The 22,407-nt window shown below is 43.4% G+C and overlaps 3 long non-coding RNA genes across 3 annotated transcripts; 1 reads left to right on the forward strand and 2 right to left on the reverse strand.

Moving 5' to 3' along the window:
* Window positions 1-12,505: 12,505 nt before the first annotated feature.
* Window positions 12,506-14,501, reverse strand: LOC135369209 (uncharacterized). The gene is made up of 4 exons (XR_010414976.1): window positions 14,405-14,501; window positions 14,127-14,234; window positions 13,476-13,584; window positions 12,506-12,716 (listed from the first exon to the last, which is right to left on the reverse strand). It is a non-coding gene; the product is annotated as an uncharacterized LOC135369209 (long non-coding RNA).
* Window positions 14,502-18,163: 3,662 nt separating this feature from the next.
* Window positions 18,164-19,479, forward strand: LOC135369217 (uncharacterized). Its single transcript, XR_010414982.1, has 3 exons — window positions 18,164-18,420; window positions 19,055-19,165; window positions 19,233-19,479. It is a non-coding gene; the product is annotated as an uncharacterized LOC135369217 (long non-coding RNA).
* A 451-nt stretch (window positions 19,480-19,930) lies between these two features.
* On the reverse strand, window positions 19,931-20,750 carry LOC135369225 (uncharacterized). Its single transcript, XR_010414985.1, has 2 exons — window positions 20,561-20,750; window positions 19,931-20,277 (listed from the first exon to the last, which is right to left on the reverse strand). It is a non-coding gene; the product is annotated as an uncharacterized LOC135369225 (long non-coding RNA).
* Window positions 20,751-22,407: the final 1,657 nt, after the last annotated feature.

Consider the following 22,407-nt stretch of genomic DNA (forward strand, 5'->3'; position numbering starts at 1 on the left):
GAATATGTCGGCCTTTGCAAAGTTACAACAGCCAAAGTGCCTCAAACGATAGCTGAAAATATGTAAGAAAGATATACAATCCTGTATTTACTAAAAATATAAGCAAAATAATAGCAGCACATTGTAGCTATAGAATGAACACCTCTAGGTGTGCCTCGCTTTGGTATTCCACGGTGTTGTTTCCCAAGAAATAGCACAATCTCTCAGTACACAGCTGTGCAGTTTATAACTGCATAATCACGCAGTGCACAAATGCATGGGGCACATGCACACATTTTTCAGAGCTTTACCATCTGTATTTCATGATAATACAGTACTGTACAGTACAGGATACAGATCTGTCTGCAATACAGGACAGTGTAGAAAACTGGGAACAGTCAGATAACTATGGCATGACTGAAAAGCTAAAAAAAATTCTCAAGAAAGCTGTATAGAGCTGCAGAGGTAATCATTCATTAAATTAATTTGCACAATTGTACAGTGTGCAGTTCTCAGGGAAGCCTTGCCAAAGGAGAAGCAGTGGTCACCCGGGCCCCTCATGTCATTTTACTGTCAAAGTTGGGCGATATGTGTTAGAATGAACTGCAACTGCATCACCATAGAAATTCAATGTGAACAAGAAGTCTAAATTAAAAGCCTCAGCCGGCGTATTATAGCGGGGCATCAGCTTTAAGGAGTTTTTAGGCATTGGTGGTTGTGATTGCTTGGCATGTGATGGTGCAATGATAATGGAAGTGAAATTGTTTACAATGTTAGTATGAGGTCAAGAGAGGAGCTTATAAAGGACGAGCACAGAAAGATACATCAGTCCCTGATCAGGTGCGTAGAAGTGTTTCCTCAATAATCTATATGACTTCGATCAAGCAAGCACAATGCAAATAAGAGCGCAAACTTGTTCGTAGCTGATGTAGCAGCTGTTGTTGTGTGTGTTTGCCTTGTCCATGTATGTTTGCTGCACCCTTAAAACATCATTATTGAGATCAATAAGACCTCCATCTTTACGAGATATTGGTCCATTTTAACATCGAAAAGAAGATTGTTTTTATTTTGTGTATGGTGGTCTCAAAAAACAACAAACTCTGAATGGCTTGGATCTATTGTAATGGCACTAAAGTGTGGCCTTTTATTTTTGCAATTATGACGTCTGTGATCTCAAGTACGCTCAATATATGACTGTAAGACAAGTGTACATATTCCCATTATGTTAAGTTCCAGCAAGTGACAGTCACATTGTAATGATGAATCTTAATCACAATTGATTGTCTTCTTAATCTTATTGATTTGATCTGACTTTGATTTGACTTGATCTTATTGAATTAAATTGATTGAATCTTAATCACAATCACATTGTAATGATAATCTTAATCTTAATGCAAGCACAAAAGAATAAATCTTGAGTGCTTGATGAATCATTGAGTGCTTGATGATTTGTACAATAATGTTATATGCAGAGATATGCAGATAAAGGAGGTTACAATTAACTACAGCACCGCACTGACAGAACGACAGCAGCTCACGACACTAGCAACTTCGACACAACTCACAAGCAGGCACACCCTGGGTAACATGACGAAAACAGCGCTAACACACACACACACAGGACGTGGATGTAAACAGGACAGCAAGTATGTTTTCCGCATGAGTCGTGCGCCCGAACAAACGCAGCCGGCGAAGCGATGCTTTAGCGCGTTGCAGATTTGTGACACGTTGCAAAGTCCCTAGTAGCACACATTGCTGCCGTGACGTTGAAGCAACGTTGCAAATGTTGTCCAATGTGGAGCAACGTTTTGCAACATTCGTTAACATTATTATAGTATATTACCAAAAGTGCCCAACGTTACTATCCATTTTACAATGTTTCTACAACGTTGCAGTGCAATGTTTCTCCAATGTTGCTAGGGAACAGTGTCTGAACGTTCCTCAGTCACCTTCAAGCTACATTACTCATCCATGCACCTGACCATACCCTATACTCGTGCAATATTTTGCAAGACAGTTGTGAAAGTGTTACCTCAAACATTGCGTGAACGTCAGCAATGTCCCCTTGAAATTTTTTTTGCCAGCAACGATGCTTGAGAACATTTCAGAAACATTAGGGCAGCGTCCCAGCCACATTCCTTCAACACCAATACAATATGGAGGGAACGTTTGTGTTATGTTATTGCAACATTGAGACAGCATCACAGCGATATTCAGTCAACGCAATTAAAATATGGAGGCAACATTTGTGTTACTTTCCTGCAACATTGAGACAGCGTTACAGCCACATCTTTCCAACACAAATACAATATTATGCATCATGTAAAACCCCGAGACTAGGGAACACGATGGGACAGACACAAACACGAAGTCTCGAAGTTTGAGACTTAGTGTTTGTGTCTGTCCCTTCGTGTTCCCTATAGTCTCGGGGTTTTACATCATGCATAATCTTCACCAGCTCGCTTGCTTCCTAGCCATTTTTTTTTCATTACCGTAATGAAAAACGGAACGGAAGTCTCATGTGTTGATGTGGCCTATATCGCACGAGTTTCCTGATCAACTCTTGTCACCACGGTTTTATCTTAATGTTAATCTGAGTAATACAGAACATAGAACGGACATTTCTTTGTCGTGCGGACATGTATACATTTTCAGACCTCACACAAAATAAACAACATCACCGTACTAATGCGGCGTAGCCAAGTATCCACAATGGATGGTCTGTGGGGTTCATATAAACAGAGGAAGCTTCTTTCTGGTGCCGCACGCGTATCAACGAATGAGTCGCACATATTAAAATATCAACGAAGTTGTACGTGAATACCAAGAGCAGCAGCTTTGCAAGAGCATCTCTTTTGCGGCGCTCCGATGTTCACTACGCAGCATATGCCATGTTAAATAATTGCATGTGTATGTGTGTTAAGGCAGACAAGGATATACGCGTGTGCGCCAAGCGTTTTGGATGCTCGTGTATACCATTAACATAGAGTTACAGAGGTGTGCAAACATCAGGGGTAGAGCATATGAGCACGTTTCGTCATCACCACACCAAACAAAGAAGTGTTCTCTCGAGCTCTTGCAAATGCCCATGAGAACGTTAACTCGCGCATTTTATGATTACTTGTGTCTCAAAGTTTCGAGAAATCTATCTAATTACTAGAGACGCTACGCTTCCAACGAAGCCATTGTTCGTTTTCAACACTCACGTAGCACGGGACTATCGGAGGAGAAGCTCAAAAATAGTATGGCTTGCACACTACAAATCCAAATTCTGGAAGACATTCTATATCACTCTTCTTCCGCAAATAATCCCTCCTTTGCCTTCTTACATTCTAAAATGCCTCCTCCGTTCGCTACACTCTGTGTACCCTGTACCCTGTTGTACACAGGGGTGTACCCTGTTACCCACTCTTAATAAAAAAACTTCCGAAATCCACGCTAAGAAATCCACCCTTCGAAATCCAAATCTTTGAAATTCACGCTGTCAAAATAAATCACAATGGGTCCATGCAGTCCAGTGCTAAGCATGGTTTTACGTGAGAAAATCAGTGTTTAAGAGGGTCATACTCCAGAATAACGAGTCTTTATGCAATTCTGTGTCGTATTCAGCATGTATCTCTCAATTATTCATTAATTTAATTAAGTTATAGGTGGAAATAAGTACGCGTATGAATACTAGGAAAACAACGCTTCAGCGGTTCGGCCGTTCGGCTACCAGTGGGAACGAGGCTATCTGAGAAAATGAAGTAACGACGGAGCAGTATGGTTCGTGTGGTGTAGCGGGATGTGCTGCATAAAAAGGATAATCACTGCAAGCTCTAATAAAGCATATGTCTCTTCTGCCGATTTCGTCAGGTATTTTTCAGACGTGTAACAACTTGATGTGCTAACACGCGCGTGCAACTCATGAAGGAATTCATGGGTGAAGTGACATTAATTGATGCAGTCGTAGCTATTTTGGACATGACATCGGGTAGTGAAAAATGTCCAGGATGAGCAACATATAAAACGTACCACAAAACTGCTGTGTCGACCATTTGTCACAACGGTAATCACGTAAACATCATGTAAACGTCTCTTGCTTTCCTCGGCCTCAGCCTACGAAGAACCGCTAATGTTATGTTTGATAAGAGCCGCGAAAAGTGGTTCAGCAAGGTAAAACTGTGTCGGGAACACCGTGACATGAGGGAGGTATTTAATTAAATTACAGTAAAAGATAACAAAGGACTGTTACTGGTCATGTAGACAGCAGATCTCGTTCACCAACACATCAATGGATTGTATAAATAGTCTTCTTGTCAGTGGAGAACTGACATTTTCCTCCCATCTATACTGAGCAATGTTGACCCAGAGCTTGGTTTCTGGATGCCACAAAACACTTCTCGCCAAGATGGTGCACTGTGACTCATGGACTGTGGCTCAATGGGGCATTTACAGCCCAGTGTCATTACCACCTGAGTCAAGTTGACTTTCTCAGATGCTGTCACTGCAGTGCTGTAGAAGACCCAGAGTATATTCTTTGTCATTGCCACCACTACCGAGCTTCCCAAACTGCCATTTTCGGATCTCTCAATAATCTGAACTCCTGCCCCTCTCTCTAAAATTGCTTGGCCTATGGCTAAATCGAGCCCACGAATGCCTGCCCTCAAGGCTCTTTTGGCAATTTTGGACTCCATGGGACATTATTTTCTTCCTCACACCACAAGCATCTATGGGGTAGAGTATCGCCCCAGACAATGAAACTCCCTGTCCATCTCAAAATAAAGTTGATGAACAGCATCTGCAGCTTCTGTGAGGTGGTTTAAATCACTCTTATAACTACATGTTATGTGTAACTTAGGAATGCTGGTATGTGGGTGGAGTGGCTAGGTTGCCACAGTACCACAAATAGGAACACAAATGGCTGACAAGTCTGCTACAGAATCTGGGCCAAGACGATGAGGACTTGGAATCATCACAGTTTTTAGTACCATGCAGAGGAAGATAGAGTAGAGTACGCTCAAATTTTGTACTACTTTTTCTGAATTAGTTGTAATTATGCTGCAGCTACATAGGCAGCACTTAAAATGCTACTCACAATTGCCAAAGCTTCATGCTAGCACTCAATTCTTTTTACAAACTTTGGCTTGTGATGTGATGAACGTTTCGGTGACTTCCATAGGCCTGGTTTCACCAACTCTGGTTAACTGAACCAAGATCAAGGGTTGCCAATTCTTGAACTTAACAGACACTTCTTTTTTTCGATCGGTGATGTGGTGAATATTTCAGTAATAATAACTCCTTTAGTGAAGCAGATAGTTTAGTGACCGTTCATCTTAGTTCAGATGCTGAAAAAGTTGGTGAAACTGGGCCATAATGTAGCCTTTGTGTTCTGGTGCTGTGCAATGGTTTTTCAAGGGATTCAAACTACAAAAAAGGTTAATAATAAAAACATTTCTTGGCATATCTACCTACATACATGTCCCGGACAGCACGTAAGGAACTCAACAGAATATAAATGTCATCATGACGTTGGTAGACAGACTCATACCGAAACAAGGAAGGGGAGGGCTGGGTTCCACGAATGGGGACTTGTTTGCTGCCTCCTCTTGAAAGAAAACTAGGACCGAAAGTGGCGTGCACTTTCAGATACCACCGTAATCCCTTCAAGACCGTGCCTTTTAGACGCGAACTCGTCCCCCCTAGCTTTGAGCGTAGCTCGACTGTACTAAATTGGTGGCTCTGTTCAACAGTATGATATCATTTGTTTTTATGGTGAACAGTATGATGTCATTTGTACCGTTTCCAAACCGTTTCCAAGGCACTTTGTACAAGGGTTTGGTATGCCAGCAGTGTACTGTTTGCGAAAGGTAGTTTTCGTGTCCACTTCAAGAAGACAATTTTTTAAAGAGGCTTAGAGGATGCGTAACTAATGCGTGATTTCCACTAAATATCAGAAGACAGGTGCACACCTAAATACCTGAAACCCAGAACTCAATTATTTCTAGAATCAAAATTACATGGGAATATATTGAGGTTTGTCTTATTCACAAAAGATATCATTGCACAATCTGCAAAATTCATCGGTAGTTGCCATGGCTTACATCAATCATAAACACAGCAAATCACTCATTGAACATAGTCGGTCCGCGGTACGGAAAGTGAAACGCGTCATTGCCCATTGTGAACACGGTCATGCAACAGTGCTTGCCGCTTTGCATATCTCACTAGAGTCTTTCATCACTTTGTTATGAGATGACTAATGCTTTGCCAATTCAACACGAACATAATTATACTTTGGAACAACTTGTTTGCAAAGCATATGTACTCGTATGCACTTCCTTTAATCGCTTCAGGAGTATTTCTCCCGTAACATATCTCAGCAGATGCAGCATGTCATGTTGGTAACACAATTTTGGTACAGTATTTGCTTGATATGTGTATCCAACAAGCAGATATATCAAATCTTTGTGCCAAAATGGTGTGCCACGCGTCCGTGTAAAGACGAGTCGCTTAGATGGAATAGGTATAGAACCTTGATGTTGAATGCAAGAAGTTAATGTTGGACAACATATATGTCATGGGTTAAATAGAGCAGTACATCATACACATCAGAAGAATGCCAACACTTCAGTGCTTTACATTTACCTGTTGTTCCAATGTTTACTCTCCCTTCTATTGGAATTATGTATTTCAGAATCATTTTTGTATTATTGAATTTTAATTTGGCAATCCTTTAACATGTCTTGTGATAGACAGGTTAGCAATGTAAGCAGTGTTTATGTGCCTCTCGCAACCTGCATCTTTATGCAAAAATACTCCAAAAGCCGGGAGAGACATAACTAGACAAAAAAGTAGAGAACACCGACGTAACATAACAAAATAACAAGGTTTACTCAGACGTTTCGTCCGTCAGGCGATGGACATCATCAGTGCCAAACTGAATGTGAGATTGCACAACCGGTCGCTTTTTAAGGAGATGGGAGTATTGTTCTGGGAGGGGCCACGGTTTTTGTTACAAACCGAGCGGTCACCGCATATGTGCCAAGACTCTAGAAGCTTCCTGTGTCCCCATCTTTGTTCTCTCTTGTTATGTTAAGTTGGAGTTTTCTACCTTTATGTGTGCATTTTTTATGTCGGAGGCTGTTTTTGTGACAAGAGGGCAAGGGTGCCGGTAACATTGCACATGTTCATAAAAATGCAGAACCAGAGAGACACACACACAAAAAAAATTTGCAGCATAACACAGTCCCAATCATTTCGTCGTGTCCTTTTTGCTGTGTCGTCTGTTCTACATTTGTTAATTTTTTTTCGTGTGTAGTTTCTGGATTTTAAGCCCAAGAGCAGTTGCTCTAGAGGATGCTGAGGACATTCCAAGCATACATTTTCTCATTCTCACATTATGCTGTAAGCAGTGTGAAATACAACTCAAAATGAATTTAATGAGAGACAACTTGTCACCAAGATTAGTGTGGGAACATCGCAAAGGAAAAATAATTCTAAACCATAATGGATTCCTATCCTATTTAATGGTACACTATCAGATGAAAGTTATTCAAATAATATTAAACAAGTAACCGTGCAAATTATCAGCCAAACAGTAAAGCTGGCTGCAGTACACTGCAATGTGTCACATGTAACAATATGAGTGTTTCCAAAACTGACACATAAACCTTAGGGAGGCCGCAATAGTCAAAGCGGGGGTTACACCACTTGGTGAAAAGAGAAAGCAGATGAAGTGAACGCAATATGCGACAAAACCAGGGAAACTATCTCGCTACAACTGCAATATATTGAAGTTGTTTTAGAAAAATAGAAATTCAGTTCAGCGCACAACACTCGGGAACCGAGCTAACGTGCTTTCCGTCATGTAGCTAGCTCTCCTGCTTAATGACAATACACACGTGCTTTCCGTCATGTCCATCGCATTATTTCTCACTGTATCATGACGAGACACCCCTACAGCATACCTCACTTCCGCACAGTAGTATCCCAGACAACCATATATGTCTTTAGGACATCCTCTGGACATCCATCTCTGGACATATGGATGTCCTGAGGACATCCACGAAACTCCTCAGGACGTCCTGTAGACGTCTGCTGGACGGTCAAAGGTGCATCCATGGACGTCCCCTGTTTGTCCACAAGACGTCATATATGACATTTGTAGGACTGAACCAGGATGTTGCTACCTACGCTATATGGGACCTATATTTCGTGTATTTCATTAATGCTCCTGCACTTAAGCGTGCAGAGGCAGCATCCCAAACTGCTATAATCTACTGCAACGTACAAGGAAATAATGGCACGCGTTAATCTGTTCCCTGACAGTTTCTGGTGCTTGCATGTGTAACAATACAAATGGAAAGAGATTTTAAATATATATTGAAAAACAATTTATTGAGGAGTTTGCAAGGTACGCAGCAAACCACAGTGGAGCAACATTTATGAAACGTTTGTCGTCATATATATAGGGTGTTACACGAGAGAGTCACCCTTCATTATTTTTAAAAAATTTACGTGAGATAAAGATTGGAAACCTATTGCACAACACTTATGAAGCTTTTTGCCACCCAAACAGGAGGTTTGCATCAGTGTACCTCAATAATTAGAGTAATTATCTTGAACTCAATATTTTGTCACGGAAAGGTTTTTCAGGCGGTTGTTGGGTGTTTTTGGGTGCCAAATTTTTGTAGAAACGTTTGCGAAACATCCTGTATTTGTGACTGAAATGGTGTGTTGTGGCTATGTGTCTTCTAACTAATGCAAAAAGGTTACCTTTTCTTGGCAAATTTTTTAGTTCCATTGCGCTAATCACATTAATTAACGAGGGACACCCATAGAAAACCACTGTTTGGGAGCAAAAACCTTCACAAGTGTAATGCAGAATGTTTTCAATTTTTATCTCTCGTTGTTTTCTTGCAACAATTGATGGTCACTCTCTCGTGCAACATCCTCTGTACACATACCGTACTTGAACTATTCATATCGACACATAATTTATCACAGCCACTCTTGGTGCTTTTAGCAAAACAATAATTGCAGCTACTTTCTTATGACCGAGGAGGGAGTTGAATGCCTAGACTCAAAGAAATAGGGTAGAGGTATATCACAGTTACACACTGCCAACACTTCATGTGAAAGAATATCCCCGGCACACCTTGCATAGCTGTCTTGGCCGTTGCATATCGAATGCTAGAAACAAAGTATGTACGTGCTAACCAACAGCATTAAATTTTTCCGAAAATGGTACAGGACCTGACAGAAGTGTACGAAATAAGCGAGCTGCGCATTTTTTCTCCACCAAGACACCCGAGAGGCAGACGGAAGCAGGTGAGTTTGAGCGCTGTCATTGTTTGAGAGGCGTAGATGAGCGGGCTGCAAGCTACATACTGCGGTAGTTTCGGTATTGCTTCTCACTATAGTGCCTGCGAAGTGAGTTCGAAACCACTGCAGTGTTCTGCAAAACCACGTCACTGAAAGTTTGTGAAGACTGGGGGCTCCCAGATATTACTGGGGACATAAAAATAAGTCATTGTGAAAACACGATAGTGTGTTTCCCAAATTAAAAAGCGAAGAAGCATTACATATGTTCTAAACACATTAATCGTTAGGGAACATAGCTGTGATCATATTAAATATCTGACGTGACCAGATGATAGCTTACATACACAGTATTTCAGTCACATGTTGATGGAGAGCACTGCAGTGAAATCCAACGGGCGTCGTGGGCACGTTCAAGAGAAGCAATACCGAAATTACTGTAGCGAGTTCCTCGCAGCACACTCATCCACGCCTCTCTCAGCAAAGAACTCTACCGCTCCCGAAGACCGCTTGGGTGCCGCACGAGAGAAAAAGTATGCAGCTCACGTGTTCCGTTAACTTTTGTCGTGAACTGTAGAACACAGCAAACAGTAGGCATAAGTTAAGCTAAAAGAGCTACACCCTGTAAATGTGACAGAAGTTCGCAAGTTCAGAAGATGTCGCATACGTAACAATACACCAAATCAAAAATTTCACAAAAAACACAGTAGAAAGGAGCACTGACACTCTTATTCATTTTGTGTTTGGTACCTCTTGGTAGTCTTGTTTCCTCCTAGGCACACTTGTGCAGCTTTTGACAAAGTTTTTTTTTTCTTAAAAACGGTCTTTACCTGATACCCGCTCCTAGACAACCACAATCCCGAATGACAAAGTTCTCGCCCCTGATTTGTTGAAAACCGGAGGCGCTGCCTTTTTTGTACCCATTATGAAATTCATAAGTGGTACAAAAAAGGCGTACGCCTCCCTTGTTCAACATCGCACGGGCGTGAACGATGTCATTCGAGATGACGGCATTGGTAGGAGTATGCTTTACATCACTTACATCATTACTTACTTCATTACACCGCTCGTGAACGAACCATGTACAACCGTGCTCGGTTCTCTTCTGTGTTGGAAATCACGTTGAGTACTTTTTGTTTCAAACTGTTCAGCACTCTCTGACGTTGAACAATAAGCTTCCACAACCTCCCCTGCGACGGATGGTTGGAGAACTACTGAGGACTCACAATTATCATCACATCCACTCAGCATGTTTACTATAAAGACCTCATCTTGATTCCGGGATCAAGACCATGATCAAGACGCAGGACACTCGTGTTGATCGCGTTGCATACCCAGAGTCGTAGAGTTTTTTCTGCAGCCCGACGGTCCTTCATGCACACATATTTTTACCCTTAACTTTCGGCGTCACTGCACATATCATAGGCTCACCTTGAAACTTAAAACTGCACAACGGAATGTGAACGTTTGCAGTGGCGAGCGGATGATTATGATGATGACGTGCGTTATTGTCGATGCTCATGGCGCTTTCTGCTTTTGCGCGGCGGTGGAAGTTAATGCAGCAGACGACGCTCAGCAGTGAACGGCGGGGAACGTTTCTTTGATTTTTATCCCAGGGAATCTACCTCGCATACGGTTGGTACTGTCGTAGTTCTATGCACGTTATTTTATGGAGCTATTGAGGAAATGAAACTGGTGTAATATTACTCGCAGGATGGCAATCAAAATATAGCTGCTAAGGTCCCGCATCAAAATATTGCGCTGTTATTTTACGCATGTAGTTATTGGTTGCGACCAGAGTGCACCACACCTTCGTTGCTATGAAAGCTGTTAGCCTAATTGGCTGTATCACAACACGTCCGATATTATACAGCCACAGGACGTCCAAGGGACGTCCAGCTCGCAACGTCAGCACTGGATAAATCCAGGATATTTATGGATATTTTGGGACATCCAGGGGATATCCACTGGACATCCATCATGGACCTGGACGTTATGACCAAACTGGGATGTCCTGGGGACGTTGATGGTTGTCTGGGATACCATTTATATTGTTGTATATGTGTCAGGGCGCACACATGCCCAGACAAGGAAAGATATCAGCTGTCGCACACACAGCCATCCCGAAAGCTAAGCCCATCTTCGTTGATGCACCCACGAATCCACAGGAAGACCGCCAAGGCTTTCCCACTCGGATTGAGTACCTGTACCGTGAACTGATAACAGTTTGGTGTACACTCCAGAAAACGAGAACAGCTGATTGACGATTTCATGGGCGCGGCCATGGAAGCCAACAAGGACAGTTCAACAGAGGAGCAATTTTAGGTGAACGCGAATGTGGCGCTAGTGGTAAGCGCAACAAGTTGCGCTTCAAGCAACGTAAAACACCAAAAAGTGAGCAACAAAACTGGCTCATTTGTCATTATTTGGGCGTGTAATCCACATCAGAGTTCAGAAAGGCTGCTAAATGCCGATGGCCGGCACAACAAAAACGTGTTTGCAATGGTTTTCGTCCCGTTGCGGTTCCAGCGAATATACCTTTTTTGCTGCTTCCTTCTTCTGTTTTCTTCCTTTTTTTTCTTTATCGTTTTTTACTGTTGTCGGTTCGTTCCGGAGCCCTAGCTTGGAAAGCTGCGCCTGTTTAGTTTCGGTATAAATCGGAATGTGGGGCAGGGGGAACAGTTCACCGCTCCTCGAGTTTTCACGGTACCGCAGAATGAAAATGAACACCAATTCAAAAAGTAGTACGTAGAAGACGAGTAAACCACGAAATTCACCCGAATGGGTACTACCCAGGGAGCACATGGTGGGCTAGTAAACGTCTAAATGACGTCTAAAAAAAGAGATAAGGAAGGTCTATAGAATGTCTAGGCAATTAGACCAAATGTCTAGTATCCGTCCACTAGACGTCAAATAACACGTCTAACGTTACGCCACCTAGCCATCTAGCCCTAGACATCCGATGTCTATGTACCTAGCCGTGATTTAGACATTCTTTTGACCTGCATGTCTGGAACAGGGTCAGACACTTAACCATGTATTAGACATGAAGTCTACAGCTAGACCAATTTTATCCCTCCATTCAGGCGACAGGTCTAGGGTTATACATTTCCTGTACCTTACTTTAGCCACCTTTAGACCTATTTTAGACCATGACTAGTCCTGCTACCGTCTTGGCATGCATTCATGCAGAAATGTGATATAATTGATAGCAACACGGATCTCAGCATAAACATTTATTTGCAGTAAACCACACACGAAGTCTACGGTACAAAACTCTGTCTAAAACTGGATTGACTTTGCCGCCAAGCAGGCGTCTTGTGTTTTGACTGAGGAGTGTTGAACTGGCAGCAGGGTGTTGATGGCCACCTCATTCCTTTCTTCCAATGAGTGATTGTTGGCGCTGCAGCACTGCCTCCAATGACTCACTGTGGCTAGGAAATAGAACAAAACATGTCAGAAAGCATCATGTAGCCTGCTAGTTCTAACTAGTTTGTTTAGTGGCTATGCACACTCTTTCACGGGATGCTTGTCTGGCCACATAAGAGTAAAAGCTGTATCAACACTGATCTGAGAGACACAAAGAAAAGAAGCTGCACGTACAAAAATCACAGAACTGTTACAGCTACACAACACAAATTGCAGCAACAGCTGAAAATCTGTTTGCGCGTCACTACCTGATGTGGACGCTAGAGCCCTGCACCATCTGCGGATGGAAGCGGATATCCGTAAGATACTTGCGGATTCGGACAAGAATTTATCACTTTCTGCAGTGTGCGGATCGGATGGCTCGAGGTCAGATGCGGATATACCGCATGCTGTAATTTTTCTACTAGCAATTTATTTGTATTGCGCACCGACAGAGAGCGCATGCCCGGGTTCACCTTTGACCATGCACGGCCAAGACAGAAGAGAAGGCATTTTGGCGTGAGTCCTTCCATGAGAGCATGGAGGCATCCGAAATTATACCAACATTCTTCCGGCTGTGTTTACGCGTCCTTCGAAACTTGCGGATCTAAACGGTTGCGTACGCAACGGTGCGGATCGGATAATGTGCACGCAGATGCTAAAAATCTTATCTGCGCAGGGCTCTAGCGGACGCTGCCAGGATCTCAGGGAAATGAGGATGTAACAGCTGTCGCTGTTAAAGTACACCAATGTGACAGGCGTTTTCTCGTGACACACAACCTTACCTGGTCGAGAAGGCGACTGCTAAGCACTCCATGATTGGCGCAGCACGTCCATCACTGCATTACGCTAAAACAACGCCTGTGCTGCTCTCATAACTTTGGTGCAAAAATTCTGTACAGGATAAAAATAAACACTGTGTATATTATAAAAGACAATACAAAGCAAAACCTGTATCACCACGTCAAATATTATAAGTACGTACAAGTAGTATACAAGTTTATTCACATGACGTCATCCGCAGGAGACCGCCACTGTCGCCAGCAGGCAGATTTGCTGCCATCGGCCTTGGTAGATCTCTGCCCTACTGTAGATTTCAGTCAAGCTGTTACCCATATTATACTCACCGCATATCTGGTGTTTAAAACTTGTTGCTCTGTGATTTGTAGAATATCCAAGCAATTTCCATATTTTTTGGTGTTAATAGTCACCTAAAAAGCATAATGCAGCGAACAAATGCAAGGACTAAACATTGAGGGACCTATAGTATGGCGCTGAGGTGACTTCAGTGAATAAACCTTTTAGGAACTCAAATCTTGCACTACTACCAGATAGCTGTTTGGGTGAAGTAAGACGGAATGACATAGTCACGCTGTTCTCCATACAATACCAAGGATGTCTCAAAACGACAAAGCACAAAAATACTAGTTTTGTACCGTTTGATGAATATTTTGTCTGCTGCTCACACATGTTGTGCGGTTCTTTAGCAAGCTTCTGGCAGTCGTTTCTTCTACATCGCACTTCCCTGCTGACTTTCACAGCATCTGAAAAAAAGTTCGAAACCGTGTGAATGGAAAGCAGTTAGTCTTCCACCAACTGTATTTGCAAAAAATTTAAAGAGGCTCCCTCCAGAGTAAGATTCGGGGGCACATCGAACATCAGGAACATTGGAGGACAACACAGTCACACGTCAGAGACAACTGCTTCCCCTCACCTGACAGGGAACTGTTAAGCTTATGTGCAAATAGCTGTTTCGTAGGGTAGGTTACCACTATTTTCATATCCACCGATGCAAGATAGTCCAAGCAACCTATAAAGAGAAAAATTCAGTTGCTATGAAACCATGATATGCAAACAAAAGTACTTGCGCAAAATTTTCAGTGTGTAGTTTCACTACCAGCGAAAAATGCAACAACCGAAGTCGGGTTGACATGACAATGAACTAACCAGCATTTATGTTCCGGCATGTCCGCCCTGCAAACCGTAACTGTCGACTTTCGTTTACTCAAGACTTCAACAGTCATCGAAAACTCGTGAATCTCGATGATTAATTAGTGATACCGTATTTGTTTTAGCACCAAGACGAACCAAGGCACTTAATGAAACGTTGTACTGCCGAACATACAACGTTAATCACTACTTTGAATGCAAGTGCAGTCAGGTCAACCCACACTTCCAATATGCTTCAATCGGTGATACGAAGCCGAAATAGAGGAAACGATATTCCGATATTATGCCACGCATATCTACTACATGCGATTTGGTGTACAGAAACAGGCACATACTTTAATGGAGAGTGAACTCACCCCTTAAACTTGAAAGCCAGAGAACAAAGAAACGTTGTCCACCACAGTACTCTGCGAGCTCTGCTGCGCTCAACAGCTTTTATCACTGGACAGCACGGCGTACGTTCTCGCTATGCTCAAAAATTAACAAGACAAAACGTGCGGGAGATTAGAACTTCGAAAGATTTTCGTATAACAACCAGTGGAATGCAGCCGCGAAGACCCCAACTGCTACCCGTTGCGCGTCCGGAAAGTTTGAAGTTTCAACCGTTGAAACTGAACTGGTTCGAACTGGTTGGATGGATGGATGGTGGATGGTGATTGGGTAGACGGGCAGACGTCATTGCCATTGCTTTAGCTCGTGCTTTTTGAGTACTTATTTTTTGTAATACTTTAATTTCCGTGGCCATTCATTATAATTGGGTGGTGGAGGTTAAATGTTAAATAACACATATGCCAATCCAGCGGAAGTGACACCAACATCATCATCATCATGCCATCGCCATCGTTGTTGCAGCGACGAGTGTCGTATTTTGTGATGTGTGTGTTGAAAATCGCTGTTCTTTTTGCAAACATTTTATCAGTGCCTTTGCTACTGAGCTACAGGTGTGCCTAATATGTAGCGCATTGCCTGTTCAGCGGTTTCAAAGAGATACCATGGGCAGCTTCGAGATTTTTTGAAGTGTCCTGGAATCCCTGAGTCACGTCAGATTCCATTTTACTGCTGCTGTGTAGCTTGTGGGAAAATGTTATGTGCAGTAAACAAACATCTGCTATCTGCTGCCCACAGTACGTGCAAAGTGCTTCTGTGTTTGTGGAGCTATGGTTTATAGTGCTGCGCTGCACAATTCGTCGGAGTCGTCGACTTTTTTATTGACGCACGCATTTTATTATTTACCGGCAACGGTAACGCCATCAGGAACGCTAGTTCAAGAGACATTGCCCCGAACAAATGCGGGCTTTCGTTAAGAAAAAAAGATATACATTCAGAAAAATAAAATATTACTTCACAGCACTTAGATTCTGGTAATGTCTTCTAGTTGTGGATGCTGTCAGTGTATATGCATGTCAGTGAGCCAAAAACACTCGGATCATCATATGTATGGACATTATTTAAATTATCTACGTACCTCAGTCAGACTGCCTTCATCTGACTGATCTTTTGTTACAATATATGGGCATACAACTCACATACCATACATACTATCCATTTGGTCATAATATAATTGGACAAAGTTAATGTGGTCCATTCATGCATAGTTTCTGAAGGTTGTTGCAGAGTCCAGTTTTATTACCTCAGTATGATCATTTGCAAACAGATTGTACTTGCTGCTCCACACAAGTGTGATGGAAAGTAAGAAAATAAGGAATTTCCTTCATGTATGAGGATCATCCAACAAAAGTTCCTCTGCTGTAAACAAAATAATAAACCTATAGCACAACATTGAAAAAATGTATGTACAGATTAGAGCTCGACGTTACTCCCTAATATAGTCACCTTATTTAGCTGAACATTTTTGATACTGTGATACCAAGTATTCAATACGTTGTCTGTGCCATGCTATGCCCTGTTTACAAAGTGAGGCATTCACCTTGCATTTCACCTGATCAATTTGTGTTTCATGATCACTTGCGAATTGGTGACTGCCGAGGAGTGCTTTGAGAGGAAGATGGAACAGCAGATTGGGCAAATTTTCATCATCACCTTGAGCATGAGGAGAACGAAGTATACAGGAAGCTCACGAAAAGGAAACTCACGTTTGTGTGTCTCCTGTATACTTCATTCTCCTCATGCTCAAGGTGATGCTTCCTACTTCAACGTTGTACCAGCTCGCTTCTGTACTTTTTCTCTCTTTGGCAAATTTCCAGATGAATTTCTGGAACAAATCCCGAGTCTTTCAAGACGAGTGCAGACAGCGTTGACGTGGTTGTACTACACCCTTCCAAGTCCTGTGCGTTTTTCTTTCATTGTAGTTTGACGCTTTCCCAGGATCTCGCAGTACATCTTTGCATTTACTGTGGTTGTGCATGTGAGGTAATCTACAAGTTGCAGACAACGATAGTCCTAAACACTGTCGGCATAGCCTTTCCAGACGAAAACGCGAGTTTGACCTCCTTCAGAATGCTTTCACCGGGCACCCATCATGGCTTCCTATGGTATTTTGTCTCAGCACTTGCATAATGCACCCACGTTTCATTAATAATAATTGTTCCAAGAAATTCATCTTGACCGTCTTGATACCATTGAAGGAAAATGCAAGCTGCATTCATTCGTTGCTCTTTACGACCGTTACCGAGCAAATGTGGCCCCCATCTCGCATAACTTTCGTTGACCAAGCTGAAGGAAATTTGTTCCCATTAGTATCAGAGTGCAGTACCAGTGACCCGCCAGTCTCCGTTAACAATTCTCGGAATTTCAGAAAAGAAACGTCGTTTCGTGGTGTTATAGCTGATCTCCCACTGTACTGTTCATTGTGCAGATTTTCACGACCCTATATAGAGGACGCACCATTTCAATGCCTGTAAAGTGTTTTGTATAAACAGGTGTTAACTGTCAGTGGATATTCTCTAAAGCACTCTTTTTTTTCCTTTAACGAAAAATAGGATAACTCTTCCTTACTAGGATAGTCAGACGTACTCGGAAATATTACATCCATGCTTGAATGCCTGACACATAGGTGAACGGCACTCCATTAAAGGGACAGTCGCATTCTCTGAGGTCAATTTCGAAACTAATGCGAATTCTAATTCCTTGCCGACCACTGAAATGGGCCCGAAAATACCATTTCGATCCGCGGCGTACTTTTCGCGCAATCCGATGAAAAGGAAACTGGAATCCTTGCACCCTCGCTCTCTAAAAGTGGGAGCAAACGTCACCCGGATAAGGCCAATCAGCGCGCGCCCAGGGTAAATGCGAGCCGCGCGCCTGTTTGCCGATCGCGAAGCGAAGGCGAAGGTAGCAAACATGGAGTCTGAAAACGAGAGTGATGTTTCTCTGTCTGGGGGAGATTCTGACGAACATGTAAGCGGTAGCGGCGACGAGTTAATGCTGGATGATGACCCATACTCTACGGACCCAATGCCTCTGGAACCCGCCGACCATGCACGAGATGTGGCTGCGGCTAACCCGCGGGATGACATTTTCAAGTGACGTATCTCTTTGCATGGTTGCCGTCGGATGTGCGAAATAGTTTAGAATGTTGAAATTGTTGTCGGCAGGTGTGTGTGTGTGTGGAGTCTGCGACCCACAGGAGCCCGACGAGCGCCTGTGTTGCCATTCTGTTGCCAGGGTGGTAGAAATGTGCAACAGTGCCGTCGTGCAGTGCATAACACAACACCCATTACTCAGGGACATCTGCCTCCGTAGGGAGCTTCTAGTGGTGTACGCGCCTCAATTCTGCCGCTATGATCAACATTTTAGGCGACTCAATCCCCAGGACCACAGGTAAGCCTGCTGCAGTGCTCTTCCGTTTGCTATGATTACGACCGTAATGATTTTTTTAGGTTTAAATGACCTCCCATCAAGATTCGGAAGGGTAAACTCGGGTGCTAGTCGGGTGTTGTTGGTTACGCAAATTGTCGAACCTAAAGTGGACAGGGGTTGTATACAAAAGGGCGGCTATTCTCAGCAGCTTTTTGGCCTACACAAGTTTGTCCCCCATAAATCATAAGCGTGGTCGACAGCCGTGGAACGACCCAGAATCCTGGTCCAACAATTCCATTAGGAAAAGTGAAGCAACACAGTCGCCTCAGCTAGTCTCGACATGCTCTCAATTATGCCAGTTAGCCAGATTGGCAACACAAAACCCTCATTGACAGATATCCAGTGGGAATTCTGAAGGATAGTTTTACAAGTCTGAAAACAGAAGCATTTGAGGTGCCAATAAAGGGGGGGGGGGGAGTATGTTACTGAAGAATGTAGAAATTGTAGAAATGAGAAATTGGATTTTGCCGGAATTGGAGGGAAGCTGGTTCGGGAGGGAGTTAGCTGTTGGAATCGGGTGCATCCTGAAAGAGGCGGACCATTTTTCTGTTGTACTATGTTGCACACCTGCCAACCTTCCACATTCAAAATGCAGGAGACCCCGGAACTAAGAAAGGAATGCACAGGCTTTGAACTCCAAGGTTGGGATAGTGTCTGTTCTTCTGTTCTGGCCATTGTCTTCCCAACACTGTGGGAGATTTGGCAGGTATGGAAATGCCCACAAGATATGATGCTAAACAAAAAGAAATGTGATGTGGATTTGTCTTTTCCAGCTGCCTAAGGTTCACGGCATACTCGTCATTCACGAGATGGGTCTGGGGATACCTTGGTCCAAGGAACAGACGACAGGTTCCTGGATGCGTTGTCCGAGCCATCAGGAGGGAGTTCCCATCTACGTCCTATCAAGGCTATCAGCGTTAGGACCATCGAAGCAAGGGTGTCTTGACAAGAGAGACAAGCTGGTGCATACTGATGGCTGAAACTGGAGACATGTAGTGGCAAGACAAAAATTTTGCTGACATAGGCACACTTTGTGTAAATGAGCCCTTGGTCATCCCCCTTGCCTCCCATCAGAGGTTTTGGAGGATACTATAGGTGTGTGGTGTACGGATAGGTTTATCCGTACACCACACACCAATAGTATCCTCCTAAACCTCTGATGGGAGGCAAGGGGGATGATCAAGGGCTCATTTACACCAAGTGTGCCTATGTCAGCAAAATTTTCGTCTTGCAGCAATTTTCATCTTTTCGTCATTGCAGTGCGGGGGATGTTTTGTCTTGTCACTCTGTATCTCCAGTTGCAGTCAACAGACTGTCTACCCATCTGAACAGCAAAAACTACTACACGTGGCAGTTTTAGCTCTGGCATCAAATCCAGACTGTACTGCACTAAGTTAGTGCCGAGGTGGGAATATTTTAAATTCTGTGCAGATTGTCAATGCGGTGTAGTGACGGGAATAAAGAATGACCCTATAATTGTATCGATTTATTGTACAGTGGAGTATGACGGAGTGGGAATAACGAAATAGCATAGGTTTATTTGCCTCCCATTATGTATGGGAGGCAAATAAACCTAAGCTATTTTATGTTGTGCTGTGGTTCTACATTAATGTGGTGTGAAGTCTGGGCGGTTACAGGTACGCTGCCACAGGGATGTTAGAAGGGTTCATGTTGGCAGATCCATATCTGGTGTACTAATACGCTATGCAAGTCTGTGTACATTGTTTTCCTCTTCCTGGAATCAGGGGATGACAACCCCCTTGTGAGATGCGCCGTGAAGTGGGTCCCCAGCACTTGCTTCAGCCATGACCTCCACATCTGAAATATGGCCTCGAGTGTTAACACTCAAAAGAATACGTTGAGGGCCTAGCAGGTACAATAACAAATATAAAAATGACTATGCAAATAAATCTTCCCCTTTGCGGTCCCTATTTCACTGGCACAGTTATTTTCCTGTCGACATTACGTTATAAACGCTGGCAGCCGCATCACACAAGATTCCTTTCACAGAACTCGACAATTTTCAGGGCTTGTACATATCCATTATTTTGTGGGACGTGCAAAAAGAATTGCAATATTTTCGTGGCTTGACAAAACATACCAAATCCAGTTGATTCCGTTGACGTGCTTGCTGCCGCCTGAAATAGAGCCAGAAATTAGCAACAAGGCTGCAGTAGAATACTGATGCAAGTGTCTCGGACGTAGCCAAACACAGATTGCGATGCTTTCACATCCCTGAATGCTGCCATCAGGCTTACACTATGAACTGTAGAAACATCCACTAGCTGCAATAAGATCAGAATAATGCTGTCATGTGGGAGTGTTACGTTACCCCTGCATAATACTGGCGACAATTAGCACAGCAACAACACACCAATCTTTTTTCTCTAGAGTACGCGTACTATTGCGTCAGGATGCTGCAATCATTGTAATAATTTGTGTACATTAGTATACCGGTGTGACTGTGACGTTACAATCGGCGGCGAGGCCAGGTGTTTGCGATGATGTTTACTGTGACAACTGATATTTTTCATCGCAGCGTATAGCTGTGACCACGCAAAATTGTCACTTACCTCCGTTATTGGTTCCTGCCCTTGTTCCTGATCGAATGTGGTAGGCACGGCGTCAATCTTCAGCCGCTTCTGTTTCTGCCGTAGCCCAAGCCGAACTTGCAATACATCTTCATCAAAATAGGCGTCGTCGGCGAAATGACAGGAACAGACGCGTGAAACATTCAATCCTTGGGCCACACCACAGTAGTGGCTGGCGATCGCTGTCTCCCACTTTCGTTTCGTTTCGTCATTGCGCATTGCGAAGTCGGTGAAATGTAAGCTCGGGATTCGCGTTATAAGTCTTTCTGCACCCGAGCACGTAGCACCGGTTTCCTGGCTGTGACATCGCACGTCAACGGCGTGAAATCCTAGGCCACACGCTGTAGTTCGAAGTACTTCAAAGCAAACGCGACAAGACAACAAGAAAAAGGGTCAGACGCACGCTCAGACACACACAGAATCTGCGGCGGGAAGGAGCGCCTCCTGATGGTTGGTTTATCCGGGTGACGTCATCCAGTGTCGGCGCCTTGCGGGGATTGCCGTGCGCGCCGGAAGCGCGAACATTTAAAAATCGTTTCTGAGTCAACCAAGTGGATTTGTGCGGAGAAAATTTGCCGGCGTACATTATGAACGACAGGGAACATGACCATAATAGTTCCGGAACACGCTTCCGGATGCGACTATCCCTTTAACCAACATCTGCAGTGCCGGGATGTCACACCCAACTACTACACCATTCAGTTTTTCCTAGTGGTGTTTCCTTTGAATAACAAATATCGGGGAAACTTATTTTTGGATGACCCTCCTAATTCCAGTTCCCTTTCTGCATTTGGCTACATTTTTTAGACTTCTTGTGACGACTCTTGTGGACAGATACCAGCATGGAAGACTTAATAACAATTGGGGTTTACATTGCGAGACAACTGAGATCATGAGCGACGCCACAGCAGTCGGTCTGTGGATTGCCCACGCAATGAAAGCTCACCACACAACACACCGTATTTAATGTCCCTTGTGGAAGATGGCATGTCCAAGCAACCTGTATCCTGGCACTAAGTTGCTGGTGTTTTTGTCCGGGTTCGAACCAGCGATCTCGGGATCAGAAGGCGAACAGACTCAGTCACCAGGGCCGGTTCACGGACAACTTGAACACCACAATTATGTTAACTCTGCCATCAAGTAATTCAGTTTCCTGCATATGTTTCGTAGCAATTGAACTTCAGTTTTGTAAGCCTGAAAGCTAAGCTTAGAGCCACCTCTTATAATATAGTGACTGTATTTGACGTGTGAATGTGTTCACACCTCTTAAAAAGCTAATAAAACAAAATCTTGATGATTTCTAATATGTGGTATATACAAGGCCAGCTACAAGACGTCTACAATTAGACGTCAATTA

This window comes from Ornithodoros turicata, chromosome 1 (assembly GCF_037126465.1).
Source record: "Ornithodoros turicata isolate Travis chromosome 1, ASM3712646v1, whole genome shotgun sequence".
Taxonomy (NCBI): domain Eukaryota; kingdom Metazoa; phylum Arthropoda; class Arachnida; order Ixodida; family Argasidae; genus Ornithodoros; species Ornithodoros turicata.